Genomic DNA, 17,649 nt, shown 5'->3' with positions numbered 1-17,649 from the left:
ATCACCAACTCAATGGACATGAGTTTGAGTAAGCTCTGGGAGTTGGTGATGGACAGGGAAGTCTGGTGTGCTGCAGTCCATGGGGTCACAAAGAGTTGGCCACAACTGAATGACTGAACTGAAAACAGATTCACCTTAGTGCCCACTTCCAGGCTTTGTTCTTTCTTCATTTATCTGCTTTCTTGAGATCCAATTTGGAAGCAGGCCCACAAGGAATATGGCAGGAGGCATCTGTCCCAGGCAGGTGGCATTTTGACTGTGGTGTCAACGTCCTGAATGGGTGGGTTCATGATGTGGGTGTCTTGGTCACAGTCACATGGCTGCATCATAGTTTGGCAACAACCTCAATTCCAGCAGAGACTCAAATGTCTCCAGGAGTGGTGCTTCCCAAGGTGAAATAGTGCAAAGAGACCTATGACTGTAACCCACTGGGCTGGGCAGGTACATGTCCATTGTCATCATCTGAGAGGCCTCAAGTTGGAGTCAGGTGCAGGCAGCATCCCAGGATCTGAGATCGCAGTGGGTGTCCAGACCTGCCACTGACCACATGAGCAACTAAAGAGACTGGGCAGTTCGTTCAGGCCCTCTGGTCTCAGGGTTTTCTTGCATAAAGTGAGAACCTGGGATGATCATTTCTTACACCAGGGAAAAGCCAGTCTCCTGTGGACAAGGGTCTGGAAATATCACAGCCGGGAGGTGAGACATCACCTTAGTCCAGCCCCACCCAAAACCTATGTGTGGGCTTCCTTGCCTATAGCAACACCACACAGTATTTGAGACTTGTGTGTGTGTGAGCTAAGTCGCTTCAGTCATGTCTGACTCTGTGACCCCATGGACTGTAGCCCACCAGATTCCTCTGTCCATGGGATTCTCCAGGAAAGAATACTAGAGTGGGTTGCCATACCCTCCTCCAGGGGATCTTCCCGACCCAGAGATCGAACCCACATCTCCTGTATCTCTTGCACTGCAGGGGGATTCTTTACCTGCTGAGCCACTGGGGAAGTCCATTTGAGACATACGTAACCTAAAAACTATTCATTGTTTGTCTGAAATTCAGTTTTAAACCAGCTTCCTATATTTTATCTGGCAACCCTACCTCAGACCCCTTCTCTTTTTCTAGGCCCCAGCCCCAGCCCCCAGTGTCCCTGAAGCCTCACCCATCCTGCCCCACCCCTCCCCCAGCCCACATACCCCTCCTGGGTTAGGAAAAGGGAATGTTCTGTCTCCCCTGTATACTATTCAGTTTGGTCACTCAGTCGTGTCAGACGCTTTGTGACCCCATGGACTGCAGCACACCGGGCTTCCCTGTCTATCACCGACTCCTGGAGCTTACTGAGACTCATGCCCATCGAGTCAGTGATGCCATCCAACCATCTCATCCTCTGTCGTCCCCTTCTCCTCCTGCCTTTAGTCTTTCCCAGTATCAGAGTCTTTTCAGTGAGTCAGTTCTTCTCATCAGGTGGCCAAAGTGTTGGAGCTTCAGCTTCAGCATCAGTCCTTCCAATGAATATTCAGGACTGGTTTCCTTTAGGATTGACTGGTTTAATCTCTTTGCAGTCCAAGGGACTCTCAAGAATTTACTCCAACACCACAGTTCAAAAGCATCAGTTTTTTGGCACTCAGCTTTCTTTATGGTCCAACTCTCACATCCATATATAGTTGAGTATAAGGACCTTTGTCGGCAAAGTAATGTCTCTGCTTTTTAATATGCTGTCTTACATTGGTCATAGCTTTTCTTCCAAGGAGCAAGCATCTTTTAATTTCAGGCTGCAATCACCACCTGCAGTGATTTTGGTGCCCAAGAAAATAAAATCTGTCACCATTTCCATTGTTTCCCCACCTATTTGCCATGAAATGATGGGACTGGATGTCATGATCTTTGTTTTTTGAATGTTGAGTTTTAAGTCAGCTTTTTCACTCTCCTCTTTCACCTTCACCAAGAGGCTGTTTAGTTCCTCTTTGCTTTCTGCCATAAGGGTAGTGTCATCTGTATATCTGAGGTTGTTGATATTATTAAGATACAAACTCTGCTTATCTTGGGCTGCCTTCTTGATTGCCAAAAGCTATCTTGGGTAATTTAACAGGACACTGCCTGTTTCTTGCTTTTCTCATTCCCACTATTACTCTCCTTCTTTTCAAAGCAACGAGGGTGTGACAGCTGCTGTCCAACCACTAGGAAAAACGTTGGGTGTGAAGACTTAAGTAAAGGAAACAGATAACTGTTTTGAGACACTGTCTCCCTGTGCAATGACCTGTAGCTGGATGGAGCTGCCATTACCAGAGGATGGGGTTGGGGGATGGTGAGGGAAGGAAACCAAGGGATGAACAGGGTTTAAATGTTCTAAGGGTATCTTGGTTGGAGTCTGGTTGTGTGCATCAGTGAGGCCCATTTAAATATTTAAAATAATATTTAGAACAGGAAATGCATGCTTTTTTCCCCCCTCAATGAATAGGAGGTGGAGTTGGCTGCAGCCTCACTCCCACCCTATCCACAAGCCCTTTATTTACTCCCTGGAGGCCAACACAAGGGCGGGTGCCTTTGTCCAGCAGACACCATTGTGCCCCTTGGGCACATCTGTCCGTTGTGCTTGGGTAAGTTTCATGCAGAAGCTGTTATGTTTCCTCCTTTCACTCTCTCATCTTGGAGAGCATTCCAAACCCCTCATCTGAGGTCACCTTCAGATGGGTCACCCACGACTGACGCGGGAGAGGGCCTGGAACCAGACGTCCTCAAACCAGCTGGGGAGTCCTTCCGCCTGCCACCCTCCTCCTGGATTGGTCCAGATCCCAAAGTAACATCTACAAGATCAATTTAAAACTTAACTTTGCTTTCAGAAGAAAGTCCAGCCAGTGGCATAGCTTTGCTATTCCATCTGATCTTTGCTGATATATTCAGAACTGCTCTTACACACTTTTAATTAGTGTATACATGCCAACTTTTGTTTTGCCCCCCCCTTAATATCACTTCTCATAAACATTTCCCTGTACTTGCATAAGATCATATCTTTTTGATTTGCAATGGAAAAACTGTGTCACTATTTTTTCCATCACTCAAGCATCTATGGAGTTGATCTTTTTGCCAGGAGTTCTCTCACTGGTGTTTGAATACAAAAAGGAATGTGAAGTATGTCATCTGAAAACTTCTGTTTAACTACTAAAATGGCTCAGATCTCATTTGCTATACATGTAAAGATGAAAATCAATAGTAGTCATGTATCCCCCTCTTCTGTTTCAGAAAAAGGCATGTGGAGGAACACCCCACCCTCACCCCATCTTTGTCACACATGCCCTTCCTCACAGGCTCTTGGCATGGAAAGGATTAGTAAACTATGTCAAAGGCCAGGAGCCAAAACTCACACCCTGTGCTAGCCAGGAAAACACTCCGCTCCCCAGGCCATGCCCTCATCCCACCAGCTCTGACACTCCGGGTGCCTAAAATCATGAGCAGGACAGTGAGTGCTTGGGTGGCCAACTCTCCCCTTCACGTTTGCTTAAATACTTACTGGACCAAGCTGGAAAAGGGTGCCTGTGATTCCTCCTTGCAGGATGTTGAGGCTGAATCTTCTCCCAGACAGATGTCAGCAGTCATTTTACTTTAAAGATGAATCTTGAGCTTGGTGCAAACATAGGCAATAAGAAATTTGACATCACCACATTCAACCCAGGAGCTGGAGGGGCATCACTTACTCAGAAGATGTGGCAGATGGTGGACTGTGCTGGATCCTGGAGCCCACCTCCTAGAGAACAACTGGTGTTAATCCTTTAGATGCTGGGTACCTGGGAGGGTCCCTGGAAAAGGGCTGGGGCATCAGCAGTGGTTATTGGGCCATGGTCTGGAAGGATGACTAGGTTTTAACACCCAGTACAGCCATCACTGGGCATATTGATTGAACACCTGGCTCAGGTGTAACTGAAGGTGTGGGCTCCCACAGGTGGCCCTCATCTTTCCATGTCCCCACCCTGGAGCCATCCTCATGATAAGTCGCTTCAGTCGTATTCAACTCTTTGGAACCCTATAGACTGCAGTCCACCAGGCTTCTCTGTCCATGGGATTCTCCAGGCAAGAATACTGGAGTAGTATGCCATGCCCTCCTCCAGGGGATCTTCCTGACCCAGGGATTGAACCTGAGACTCATGTCTCCTGCATTGGCAGGTGGTTTCTTTACTACTAACACCACCTGGGAGTTCCTGGCGGCCATCCTCAGTAATCCTCATATCCAGCAATGAGACCCAATTCCATAGCATTCTAATAAAAGGGATAACCTACTGAAGACTTTGGGGGATCCCAGGAGAGCTGCCAACCTGCAGTCAGCAGAAGTACAAAAGACAGTTCCTCAGGAAGCATGCCCCTCGCTCCCCATCAGCAGCCTCTTCTAGCCTGTCCTCTTTTCCAGCGCAGTCTCCAACGACTTTCCTAGGTGGCCTGAGCAACTCAGCCCCAACAGAGTGACAGTTTAATTTATGGTTCAAACTGGGGTGCTCTGAAGGTGAAAGGGGGGCTATTAGCACACCAGGTCCAAACCTAGCAAATCACTCGCTCTGACTTATGAACCCCATTTGGTGCAGAACAAGCCAGTGGTTTGCTAAATAGGTTTGGTATTTCCCCCATTCTCCTTAGAGACAGGAACAGATTTCTCCCTATGGGTCAATTTGGCTACTAAGAAATTGTTCTGTTCAGGGTGGCCTAACCTGCTAACCAGTATCTCTAAATGAGAAGTGAGGTCTATTCAGAAGGTCATTTACCCCTGGAATGAGTGTTCTTCATAAAAGACTCAAATTCGTGCTGGTGACACTTAACCTTTTCCTTCACAAGTATTTTCTTTTTGCACATTGAACCCTTTTGAGATTCTTTCATCAGTGAGCTGTTTCAGGCTGGTTTTGATAACCACATTTTTATTTACATGCAAATTCACAGCTCGCATGTAAATACTATACTAATTATTAAACTTCTGTGGCTCATCAGAATGCTGTATCCTAATTGGCTGCGAGATTGCCAATAACCCACAGTAGCCTGATTTGGAGCCAGACCAGTTTTTGCATCTGCATAATAAAAGGAAACAGGAGGCTGGGAGAGTGTACACCTATTTTATATGTGTCTCTTCAAGGTCAAATAATCTTGTATTCCTTCTCAATCTACATATTCATAAAGACCTTTGTACAATTAATGAGACGGAAGATTGAATGGTTGCAGATTAAGAACAAACCCTACTGTTCTAATTAGAGTAAAAGTTACTTAGTCAATCAGATAAGAATTCCAAATTCAAACTAGCTAATACAGAGGCATAACAATGCCAACACACTCAGAGTCCTCCAACTTGCACCAGGCACTGGAGCCTGGGTAGGAAAGTCAGGAGCCCTGGTCATGGTTTCTACCTACGCAAGGACCCCTCTCCTGGAGATGGGCCCCACAGCGGTGGAAGAAGGGAGGAGAGCGGATGGAATCCCGTTGTATCACAAGACATGGTTTCTTGACCCTATTGGTGGTAGAAGATGTATCAGGGTCTCCCCACTTTGGCTGGGTTGCAGATTTTCCTCAGACTCCTCCTTGGGTAACCTGAAGGAGTTTTGAGAATCAGTGAGACCTTACTGGAGGAGATTGCGGGTCATCGGGGTTGGATGCAGAGAGATTTAAGACGTCGTCCCTTCCGCCAGGGAGCTTGTGCTTCCTTTGGGACGCCAAGACCTGTGCATCTGAAACAGCAGCGAATGGAGATGGGTTTGGAGCCGGGACCTCCCCTGGGCTCCATGGACTCCCTCAGTCATGCAGTTCTGGAACCTGCATTGGAACAATCTGGAACCCGGGTCACAGCGTAGATTGCTCAGTCCTGCCCTGGATGAGCTGAGAGGGCCTGGACATCTGTGTTTTGGAGAAGCCCTGCATGATTCTGATGCTGCACACTATGGAAACCACTGGCTTGGGAGATCCATGGATGGAATTCAGAGAATCCATGCACCCCTAGATACTGACAACAACATCTTATTTTTACGTAAGTTTATTTAGGAAGGGTCCATAGCTGCTACCAGGTTCTCAAGAGTGGCCGTGCTTCAGAAAAAGGTAGTAAGCCCCAGGATGAAGTAAAGAGATTAGGAGAGCAGAATTCTGTCAAGCAGCCGACACAGGCCTCCGTATAACCTACTTTCGAGGCTTCCCCTGTGCACTGAAGTGTTGGCAGTTCTTTCCTTTTCGTTCCTGTGGTGCAGGCGGCAGCCCCACCAGAGCTCAGGGGATGGAGAGCAAGTGATGAGACGGTCTGGTAGGGGAGGGCTCCTCTGGTCCCTGGGGGAGGAGCCTTCTGGGTAGGGACACAGCCTCAGCACTGGCACACGGTGGAGTCAGCACTGCTGGGGAGGAGCCAGGGGTGCCAGGGAGCACCGGCCAGTCTCCTCCTGTCTTGTGAAGCCTGCCCAGTCTCTCCACCAATCCCACTGCATTCCCCTCAACCTGGAGTGTGGTTCCATTGCATCCAGAGAAGATGATGTGGGGCACCTCCCCTGGCTCTGAGCTCCTCCCTCACCCCTGGGGAGCACAGATTCCCCCGCCCCCAACCTGCTGTATGATCACTAATGAGATCACGTCTGCCTCCTGGGAACGGGCGATTAGCCTCCTGCACTGGGTTATTACCCTTTACAAGAGACCTGCCCAGCTGTCTGCCCGCCCCGGGCCATACACACCTGGCCAGGCCAGGACGGCTCGGAACCGCTTGCTGGCAGCAGGCTCCTTAGTAGACACAGCCTCCAGGGCGGGTGGCCGGAGCTGGGGGGGGACCGCACCTGGCCTGCCTGGGCCTCAAGGCCAATCACAGGAGGAGTGGTGCATCCCCAGTGAACCCCCAACCCAGCTCAGCCTGGGGAGGTGGAGGGGTCACTCCGTAGGCCCTCACGGACGAGGGAGGACCCCCACGGTGCTGAGGCCCAGGGGTCTCAGAGGGGAAGGGCCTCACTCAGTGGAAGCCCTTGAGGCCCCTGCCGTGCATGGAGAAGCTCTGTCTCCCCCGGGGCCACGGGGGCTGTGAAGGGAGGTTTCCCCAGTCCACACAGGGCTCCTGCTGAAGGGGGCCAGCAGGGCTTCCTCCACTCAGATCTGTCTCTCCCCCAGTGTGGGGATGCTGGAGCATCACCACCCCTGCCTTCCCAGATTCCCCTGCCAGCCCCTGCCTTTCCCTTGACTTGGCTGGCTTCCAGTCTGGAGTCGGGGTGGCAGACAGAGGAAGGGGTGGCTGGGAACATTCTCAGGATGCCTGGGACATGCCCACCATCCGCAGGAGCCCCGAAGGCCAGGAGGACTGGAAACCCTGGCGCCAGACCAGGCTGTCTCTTCCCCATCACCCTCCCCCTCCATCCACCCTTTTGGTGCTGCCCACCCGGCATGGGCCGGGGGGCTGCTGGCTTCCTGCGCCCGCACACCTGCTCTTGTGCAGCTGCCTGTAGGCCTCCGCGGGTCTGCAGGCCCACGTGGGTGTCCCTGCCCTTGCCTGGGGAAGGACGGGCCCTCACACTGTGCCTGAGCACCTGTCCTTTGGCTTTGATGTTAGTCCAAACCCAAAGAGCTCACATATTGTCTTTCAGATTACTCTGTGGGGGAGGGGAGAGCAGCAAGAACAGGTGTCGGTGTTGGGTTATTGTCTTCAGCGGCGGGTAAGGGGCAAGCAAGACACCCAGATGACCCCACCCTGCATGGGGCCCAGAGAGTTGGAGGCCTGGACTGGACTGCCCAGAGCAGGCCCTTCGAAGCTCCCGCCTTGGTCTGCTGGGGCTGAGCTCATAAAACACCATGCGCGCGCTCCAGCTCAGGTGCTGCAGTCATGTCTGACTCTTCTCGACCCTGTGGACTGTAGCCCACCAGGCTCCTCCATCCACGGGATTCTCCAGGCAAGAATACTGGGGTAGGCTGCCATGCCCTCCTCCAGGGGATCTTCCCAACCCAGGGATTGAAACCACATCTCTACATCTCCTGCATTGGCAGGCGGGTTCTTTACCTGGAAGCCCATAAAACACTGTTGGGGGCTCAAGTGACAGAAACCTGTCTTCTCCAAGTTCTAGAGGCTGGAGGGCCACAATAGAGGTATCGGCAGGGTTGGTTCCCTCTCGAGGCTGTTGAGGGCGGGATCTGCTCCAGGCTTCTCTCCTCGACTAGTAGGTGGCTGTCTTCTCCCTGTGTACCTGCTCTTCCTCTGTCTGTGACCATCCAAACTTCCTCTTCTGATAAGGACACCAGTCAGATTGGATTAGGACCCACTTAATGACCTGATTTTAATTTAATTACCTCTTTCAACAGTCTGTCTCCAAATACGATTACGTTCAGAGGTCCTGAATCTTGAAGAGGAGCATGATTTAACCCTGAACAGGGTTCCAGAAACTCATGATTCCTCTGGGGCTTGCCGATCTCGGGGTTGGAACCTGCAGCCCTTTCTGGGAAGCCCCCACCTCTAGGCTGAGAATCCGTGAAGGAAGCAAGTGAGTATCCAGGACCAAGGAAAGCCTCTTGTCCTTGGGGTTGGGAGCTCATGGATCCATGAGGTCCAGCCCCCTCTCCAGCAGGCTGCCAGTTAATCTTTTTAGTTTATCTAGAGCCTTTCACCTTCTTTGAGTTGATAACGTAAGGAGGTGCCCCAGAGAGAACACACCTGACCTGACTCTATGAAACAAGCATCCTTATCCCCACTCTACACAGTATAAAAGGGAGGTCCACCCAGGAAGCAAGAGAGCTGGGACTGGAACCCAGGCTGTGCAATCCTGGAGTTTAGGCTCTAGTCCAAGAACTTGAAGAAAACATAGGGGATATTTTAAAATCTCAAAATGGGAAAGATTTTTTAAAGTGTGGCACAAATCCAGATATATTAAAAGACTGATATATTTATTATCTTACAAAGAAACTACTTCATGGCTAATAATAATAACAACAACCACCACAAAAACTCAGACAAAAGACAAAGGAAGTACCAGGGAAAACCGTGCAGTATATGCCAGTTACCACTTTCCTTATTATGTAATGAGCTCTTCCAAATCCATAAGAAAAAGTCTAATTACCCAAAGGAAAATTAGGGGAGGGGGGAGAAAGAAAAGGTATGAATAGAGAGCTTACAGAAAAAAGTAGAAGTGGCTGCTAACACATGAAGAATCACCCAAGGGTCCTCACAGTTGAAGAAAGGCACAGCAAACTCTGACTCTCCATTTTTTCACCTATCAGAGTGGCAAATGGAAAAGACCAGTTCAGTACTGATGAAAGAGTGGGAAAGGGAATTTTTTCTGTATTTTAGGAGGGAGTATAAACTGCTGGAATAGGTTTTCTAGGTATCTAGGATCTGAAAGGATATAAAAAAAAATTGAGGGTGTGAGTCTTATTCCTCTAAGCAGTGCCACAGCTAGGTATCTGCCCACAAAGACTCCTCAAGAGGTCTCATTGCACCAGCCTTTGAAATAGTAAAAACCTAGAGACAGCCTAAATGCCTCTGAGAGGGCAGTGGTTGGAGAAATTACACCCCTCTCCCCCTGCAACAGAATCCCTTGCAGGCTTGAAAGGAATGAGGTTGATTCATAAATTCTGGCAGTGCGATGGGAGTAGGGGTCACCTGTGCTGTGCTATGCCTAATCACTTAGTCGTGTCCGACTTTTTGCGACCCCCTGGTCTGTAGCCCACCAGGCTCCTTTGTTCACAGGGATTCTCCAGGCAAAAATACTGGAGTGGGTTGACATGCTTTCTTTCAGGGGATCATCTCAACCCAGGGATCAAACCCAGGTCTCCCACACTGCAGACAGACTCTTTACTGACATCTACCAGGGAAGCCCAGGGGTCATCTCAGTTCAGTCGCTCAGTCCTGTCCTTCTCTTTGCAACCCCATGGACTGCAGCACACCAGCCTTCCCTGTCCATCACCAACTCATCATCTAGGGGTCATCTAGGAGGTATTTATTCTGGGAAAAGGTGAAGTGCTGGGTGTTGCGTGGAAGGATGTGCTCCCATTTGTGTGAGAACAAGAACTTGGAATAGGGAAGGAGACAGAAAGCAGGAAGAAGTTTACCTTCCATTGTTCCAGGGTCTCTGTGTTCCAAGAGTCTCAGAATCCCCTGGAGGGAGTTGTTTAAACACTGCTTGCCGGGGGCCACCTGCAGTGTGTCTGCTCTGGAGGGTCTGGGGTGGGCCCCTGAGTGTTCTCCATAAGTCTCCAGGTAACACTGCAGGTCCAGGGACTGCATGGAGAACCACGGCTGTAGTCTTTGAGTTAAGGTACCACGTAGGGTGCTGGTTGTATAATTTTTAGAAATAATTTATAAAGATAATCCCTAGTCCAGGACCATGGCTGGCCTGCTCCTCTTCTCTGCAGCCTCTGCCAGTAATGAGTCCTCTTCACCTTGCAGTCAGAAACTACCCCCTGCATCTGCTGCTTCAGTGGGGGCCCCCTCCCCAAGTCAGGTCAGCAGCTCACAAGAAGGACAAGCCACATTCAGAGCACATCCGCCACCACCTGCTGGGAGGTGAGGAGCAGACGCTGCCCCTAGAGCCCTCTCCTCGCTGAGATCTAAGCCCCGGAGCCCCTCAGCGATGGAGCGGCCCTTCTCAGGCTGTGTGATCACAGATCACAGGCTCGCCCTGCCCTCTTTTCCCACCAAGACAGAGGAAGGCAGAAAAGCCGGGTTGACACCTGTCCTGGTGGAAAGGCGCCGACTTCCCCGTGACAAGCGGGAACACGCTGGAGGCACGCAGCCATGAAGCCAACAGCAAGTCCCGGGCTGAGCAGAGGCGCTTGCTCGGGAGACGGGCAGTCCTCTGGATCACCTCTGCCGCCGCGAGGAGGTCAGGGCCCCTGGGACGGCCCCCAGGACACCTGACCCCGGTGTGTGGGTGCCCTCTGTCCTCGCACCCGCACAAGCAGGGTCTCGTCAGCCCACCGCCCCCTCCCTTCCTGTACCCCCCGTGAGGCTGGTGAGCACACGCAGACACCGCCTGACCACCCGCCTGCTGGTCGCAGCGGCCCATCCTTGGCCCCTGTCCCCTCAGATGCCCCCAGGCCCTGCCCCTCACCCCCGTGCCTTCAGGGAACCGCCCTCCTGCCCGCCGAAGCTGGGACCTGCTTCCCGCTTCCCACCTGTCCATTCTCGCTCCATTCTTGTTTTCAAACGGCGGGGAGAAAGCATGTTGATTAGGAAGCGTTTCGAGGGCTGTTAAGGTTTGCTGAGTGCCGGGCCTTTTGTCTGCCGTCCCTCCGCGCTTACGTCCTCCCGACAGGTGGAGAAGTGCTGACGAGGGCGGCCTGAGGGGCCAAGGCCAGGCCCGGGGCGGCCCGGCCACAGCCTCCACGCGGAGACCCGCGGCGCCCGGACCGGGAGAGGGACCCCAGCGCCCGGACCCGGAGAGGGACCCCAGCGCCGGCAGAAGCAGTGGAGGTGAGGAGGACGAGAATGGGCGTCCCACCTGAGCGGCGAACTGAGAGAGGTGGCAGACGCTGGCGGAGGCAGGAGGGCGCCTCGGACCAGACCTTTCGCCCTCACGCTGTTCCATAGAAGCACCAGGGTGTCGTCCCTCGGGAGGTGCCCTGGGCTCTAGGGGGCCAGGTCACCAGATGGGGAGGAGCAGGGAGCCCCGCTGTGCGCGTGAGGGTCTGAGCGACCCCACTCCGGGGTGAGCGGCCACGGGGAGGCGCCCCCGGCAGGGTCAGTGAGCAGCCCGGCCACCTCCCCGTCCGCCTCGGGCCCGCGCCCCGCCGCCCCGCACTGGGGCCCCGCACGAGATCCGGTTCACCAGCGAGGTGCGCGTGGCAGGGAAGGGCTGGTTCCAGACGCAGTCGCCGCCCTGTCTCCTGGCCGCTTCCTGCTCTTCCTGCCTGAATGCAGAAGCGACGTCTGGCCACTGGTGGCCGTCCGGTGACGCTGAGGACGACAGAGCCTGCAGTTCAAAGGATCCCGGCTCCCGGTGCCCCCTCACTCAGCCCACCGCCCAGGCTGCTTTGGCCTTGTGCCGGGAGAAAGCAAAGCTCCGATCAGGCTAAGTGCCTGAGGCTGGTTACAGGCCAGGGCTGCCGGACACAAAAGCCCCGAGTCCCAGTGCTGGCGGAGCTGATCGGAAAAGAGGGCCGGGTGGTTAGCCTTGGTCTCGGATCTGGCTCCCAGGACCTCCCAGGACCTGCCGCCCCTCTCCTCACTGCACAGCCCAGCTTCCACTCCTGAGGCCGCCAGGAGCTGGGAGAGACATGTACCGCCCACCGCCGCTGTTCTCCTCCAGTTGAGGCTCTGTCCCACTTGCCGGGCACTCCAAGGGCTCCCAGCCGAGCCCACTGGCAGCAGACAAGGGGCCACCCCAGCTCTTCCTTACCTCTGTCCCAGTGCTCACAACGGTCAGCCTGCACACGATCTCAGGACAGCCCTGAGATGACCCAGCACTCAGAGATGCAGTGACGATTGCTGAAGTGACCTTCTGGGGGTACGTGGCTGGAGAACGATGAGATGGAAATAGAGCCCAGTGTTCATGACCTGAGCTTCTCAGGGCGGGTTCCTCAATCCCACATCCAAATCTTCAGGGACAGAGCTCACCAGCTCCTACTCTGTGAGTGTGTGGGTGCTCAGTTGCTCAGACTCTTTACGACCCAGTGCACTGACCCCCCAGGCTCTCCTGTCCATGGGATTATCTGTCCAGGCAAGAATACTGGAGTGAGTTGCCATTTCCCCCTCCAGCGCATCTTCCCAACTCAGGGATCAAACGCATGTCTCCTGCGTTGGCAGGCAGATTCTTTACCGTCTCAGCCACCTGGGAAGCCCTACTCTCCTGCTGAATTAGGGTCTCTGGGGAAGGTGCCCCAGAATCTACATCATAAGCATTCCTCCAGAGCCCTGGCAAGATCCTGGTACACCCCAGAGCCCAGCACCCCTTCCCCAGCTGAGCTGCCTTCCCAGGTGCGAGGGGCAGGCCTGTGAGATGTCAGGCACAACCTCCGCCCAGCACTGACCCTCTGGTGCCAGGCAGTGACGTCAGTCAAGCGCTTCAGGAGGCAGGTCCTCGGCTGGCAGGCCGTTGAAAAGCCTGATGCCCAGGCTAGACTTCAGACCAGTGAGATTTAGATCTCTGGGGGTGGGACACAGGCACTGGCATTTTTTTTTTAAGTTTCCCAGGTGATTCCAAGATGGAAAACCTCCTGTCCCCAGGTCGTGTGGGTCGCTCTCCAACCAGAGGGCATCAAAAGCCCCTGGCCAACTATTAAACACAGCTGGCTAGGCCCCAAGCCCAGAATTTCTGATTCATTAGGTCCTGGGAGGGCCCAAGAATTTGTATCTCCAAGTTCTCAGGTGGTGCTGCTGTGGAGACCTCACTGTGAGAACCAGTGGAGTGGAAGGAAGAAGGGGCAGAGGAGAAACTGAATGCTCCTGCTGGCCACTGTCAAGGTGCCACTGATTCCAGTGAGCAGGCCCTGCTAAGGGCAATGTGTGGCTCCCTGGGGACGGGTTCTCCCACATGCACCTGCTGAGGATGGGACCCTATCTCCTGTAACATAATTACCACCATATAGATGGAGATTGGGACCTTGCCCCCAGGGACCTCAGGGAAGATGGGCAGGTTGTGCACCACACAAATCCAGGGGCGACCGCTCACACGGGGGTGAACTACGGTGCTTCCCTTTGCTGTCAAGCCTGACAGGCCTCCCACTCAAAGCTCAGAGAGTCACCATGGAGACTTCTCAGAAATTCTGTGCCTACATTTGCTTTACCACACCTCCCCTCTGCCCCTTGGCCCCGTCTCCCCTCTGCCCCTTGGCCCTGTCTCCCCCCTGCCCCTTGGCCCCGTCTCCCCTCTGCCCCTTGGCCCCATCTCCCCTCTGCCCCTTACCATGTCTCCCCTCTGCCCCTTGGCCCCGTCTCCCCCTGCCCCTTTGCCCCATCTCCCCTTGCCCCTTTACCCTGTCTCCCCTCTGCCCTCAGCGATGCTTCAGGACTCCACCTGCCTTGTGCCCACCCGCCCCAGGCCCCCCCAGCTGGGCCTGATCTGAGCTGCCGAGCTGGAGGCTCTGCCCTCCCCGGGGCCCCCAGGGGTGAGGCTGGCGCACTGTCTGCCCTGCCAGGCAGACCTTGGCACCGGCTCTGGGCTGGGGCAGGAGCTCATGGCCTTCCTCCTCTGCCACTTCATGCTGCTGACTGTCCCTCCTCCACAGGAGATAAACCTGCGCGGAATCTGTTTTCTCTGGCGACACATGCTGCGGCCAGCAGGCCGGCGGCTGAGTCACCGGCAGTGGTCTCCTCTGAGCCCCCACCCACCCACCCCCAGCCCTCGTGGCCTCTGCGGGCTTCTCCCTTTCACAGGCACTTCCTGGCCTGACACCCATGTCCCGGGTGCTTCTGTCTCATGACTCAGGCTCAGCTGCCCCCACGTTCCTCCCACGACACTTGGCTGGTACGAGGGGGCACCCATGGGTGGGTTGGGCATCTCATCGCAGGCTGTTCTGTTTGGGGCCCAAACACGGGAGAGCTCGTGGGCCCAGGAGCCCGGCTGGTAGGAGCCGAGGTCCACACCTGGCCTACCAGCTTGTGACTCTGCAGGGAGAGAGGGCAGGTGGCTGGGGACCCAGGGGAGAGGGCATCCAACACTCCAGGGGGAGCGGGCCTCTGCCAGGCCTGAAGTAGTCGGGGAAGGAATGTCCCAACCCGCGGATGCCTCCCACGTTCGTCTCTCCAGCCTGGTCCTCTGCCCCAAACTCCAGGCTCATAAATCCAAATGCCTCCTCCCCAAACTGTCACTCCCGATTTCCAGCCCCCCAAACAACTCCTCCTAATACCACAGCAACTCCAGCCTCTCTTAGCTCAGGCCAAAAACTACGATGACATCCCTGACTCCTCTATTTCTCTCACTGCGTGTATCCAAAGCTTCAGCAAATCCAACTTGTCTTTTTCTTTTGCACACCTGAGTTTGTCCATGAGACTGTGAAGTGTTACCAGTTACCCTGGCCAAGGCCAGGGGGGCACGAGAGAGGCCCACCTCCCTTGTCCCTTCCCCCATGAGCCTGCAGTCAGGGGGTGTCTCTCCTGGGAGGACAGTGCTGCCCACCGCTCTGGGCGGAGGCTCTGGGGCTCTCACGACTTGCTGGGACACAGGGCTGGCAGCGTTATTCTCCCAGCCCCGCTCTGAGGGCCAGGCCAGGGCAGCCCCTGGCTGGGGGGCGCTCCAGAGGCATCCTGAGCAGGGGGCTCATGGAGTTCTCTCCAGCTGGGAGGGCCGCCGTCCGGCAGACCTGGGCCTGGAGGGGCCAGATCCTGTCGTGGCCTGGGCTGGGCAAGGCTGCTGCAGGGTGGCTGTCTCAGCCTTGGCTAACCCACCTAGCCTCTTGCTGACAGTGACATCGGTCTCATTTTTGTGAAAAAGCCAAGTTGCATAGTTTGCTCAATCCCCGGATGGGAGGTGGGGGGGACAGAGGGCAGGCGGCACACAGGCTGGGTGGGTCCCCTGGCAGCTGCTGAACCCTGGGACCTGCCACCAGCTGCAATTACTTGCTGCTGACTTTAATTTCACATTGAGAAGCCACAGGTGATGGAAAAAGAAATTGGTCCCCATGGGCCGAATGCTTTTCCGATCTGCATTTATTAGCAGAGTTTCTGAAGGTGTCAGGAGCTGAACGTGAGGCAGCCGCCTCTGGAAGTGAGACCCACGTGCAGGGCAGGGATGGTGGGTGAGGGTCAGGAGGAGAGAGGCTTAGGAAAATACTTCTGCTAGCAAGGGAACGTTCTTTGAGAGGTCTGAACATGCTTGCAACACTCCTCCTCTGCTGGCTCATCCACACCTGTCCCTCTTTCCAAATCTCTCGGAGGGCCCATCCAAACAGGCGTCCTCCTCCAAACCTGTGAGCCTGGGAATTTTGGTACCGGTCCACCTCATCTCACATAATTGATGTGTACCTAAAGAATTCTTTGTTCATTAGCTCTATTATAAATCAAATGCGGTTTTAGATGCACCAAAATGTTTGTGCTTTGAGAAAATTCTCTAGTCAATTCTCCGTTTTAAAATACTCTCACAACCAGTCATACTCAAATTTATGTCTTCTCTCCTGAACAGCCGTGAAAACATGGCCAAGACCTCTTAATTGTTCACACTATCACGGAAATTCATAAACGGAAGGAAACGCAGACGTTTCACTCTCATTTCAGATGTGCTCTCTCTCTTTTTAGCCAGGGAGTGGCATCTTCAGATGAAATCCTACCCAGAGGCTGAGCGGACAAGTCAAGGGAGAGGGGAGCATCTCCAGCTGAGTCAGGTGGAGAACCCAGGCGGAGAAGGTCCCACCCACCTGATGCCTCATGCAGCCAGCTTCCTGCGTTCCCCTAACACGTCCATGGAATCCTCAGGTTGAAGACCATCACTGTCAAAGTGCCAAGAGCATTCCCTCTTACCTGTAGTTCCACTTCCAAGACTCCAAATACTCCCAGCTGAGCACACACGTTCAACACAGCTTTGTTTATGACAGCAACTTATAAAAAAGAAAACACTTTACTTCCCTGCCCTCTGCACTGTCAGTGGGGAACATAGGAAGAACCCAGACTTTGCCTACTACTTGCAGGAAGAGTGCATCTCTCCACCTCCCACCGGGACAGCATCAGAGAAGGCTAGTGGTGCTGGATTCCCACGCTGGACCAGCAGTGAATGGAACTCCTCTCGCCTCGGATGTTAACAAAGGCCAAGTGGAGATCCTGAACTTCCACCTCTGCCTGGCAGTGGAGGTGCTGTGCCCCCCACACCTTTTGTTGCAGGATCAATCTCAGAAAAAGCCAGCTAAAATATAAGTTTTCAATAGGATCCAGATTCTCACAGCATAATACCTAAGGTGTCCAGGTTTCAGTTGGAAATCACTCACCATTGGAACTAGGAAAAACCTCAACTTGAATGAAAAAAGACAATCATTAGATGCCAACACTGAGATGACAGAGGTGTTGGAATTATCTGACAAGGATAAAATGCCTCAAAGAGCAATTATAAGCACACTTGAAAAATAGAAACTCTATACCACACAATCCTACAGTCCCACTCCTGAACATATATCCAAAGAAAATTCTAATTCAAAGAGATACATGCACTCCAACGTTCATAGCAGCACTGTTTTCAAGAACCAAAGCATGGAAGCAACTTAAATGTCCATCAACAGATGAATGGATTAAGAACATGTGTATCCATATACAATGGAATATTATTCAGCCATAAATAAAAATGAAATAATGCCATTTTCAACAATATGGGAGGACCTGGAGATTATCATATGTGAAGTCAGACAGAAAAGCAAGTATCATAAAATATCACTTATATGTGGAATCTAAATAAAAATGATACAAATGAACTTATTTACAAAATAAAAACAGTCTCACAGACAGAGGAAACAAGTTTATGGTTACCAAAGGGGATAGTAGGGGATGGAGGAGAGATAGGGGTTTGGATTAACATATACAGACTACTATATACAAAGTGAATAAGCAACAGAGACCTACTAAATAGCATAGGGAACTATATTCAGTCTCTGATAATAACCTATATTGGAAAAGAATCTGAAAAAGAAGATGCATATGTTTATATATATATATATACATATATATATATATACAATTTTCTGTACACCTAAAGCTAACACAACACTTTAACTATATTTCAAAAAAAACCTCTAAACCATGAAATAGAAGGTACAAAGAGGAA

The 17,649-nt window shown here is 52.8% G+C and overlaps 1 long non-coding RNA gene across 1 annotated transcript; it reads right to left on the bottom strand.

Moving 5' to 3' along the window:
- Window positions 1-7,613: 7,613 nt before the first annotated feature.
- On the bottom strand, window positions 7,614-10,405 carry LOC122706949. The gene is made up of 3 exons (XR_006344510.1): window positions 10,019-10,405; window positions 9,083-9,180; window positions 7,614-8,199 (listed from the first exon to the last, which is right to left on the bottom strand). It is a non-coding gene; the product is annotated as an uncharacterized LOC122706949 (long non-coding RNA).
- Between the last annotated feature and the right edge of the window lie 7,244 nt (window positions 10,406-17,649).

The sequence above is a fragment of the Cervus elaphus genome, chromosome 13, assembly GCF_910594005.1.
Source record: "Cervus elaphus chromosome 13, mCerEla1.1, whole genome shotgun sequence".
In the NCBI taxonomy this organism is placed as follows: domain Eukaryota; kingdom Metazoa; phylum Chordata; class Mammalia; order Artiodactyla; family Cervidae; genus Cervus; species Cervus elaphus.
Note: the sequence above shows the minus strand (reverse complement) of the source record. Positions and strands in the feature narration are given on the sequence as shown.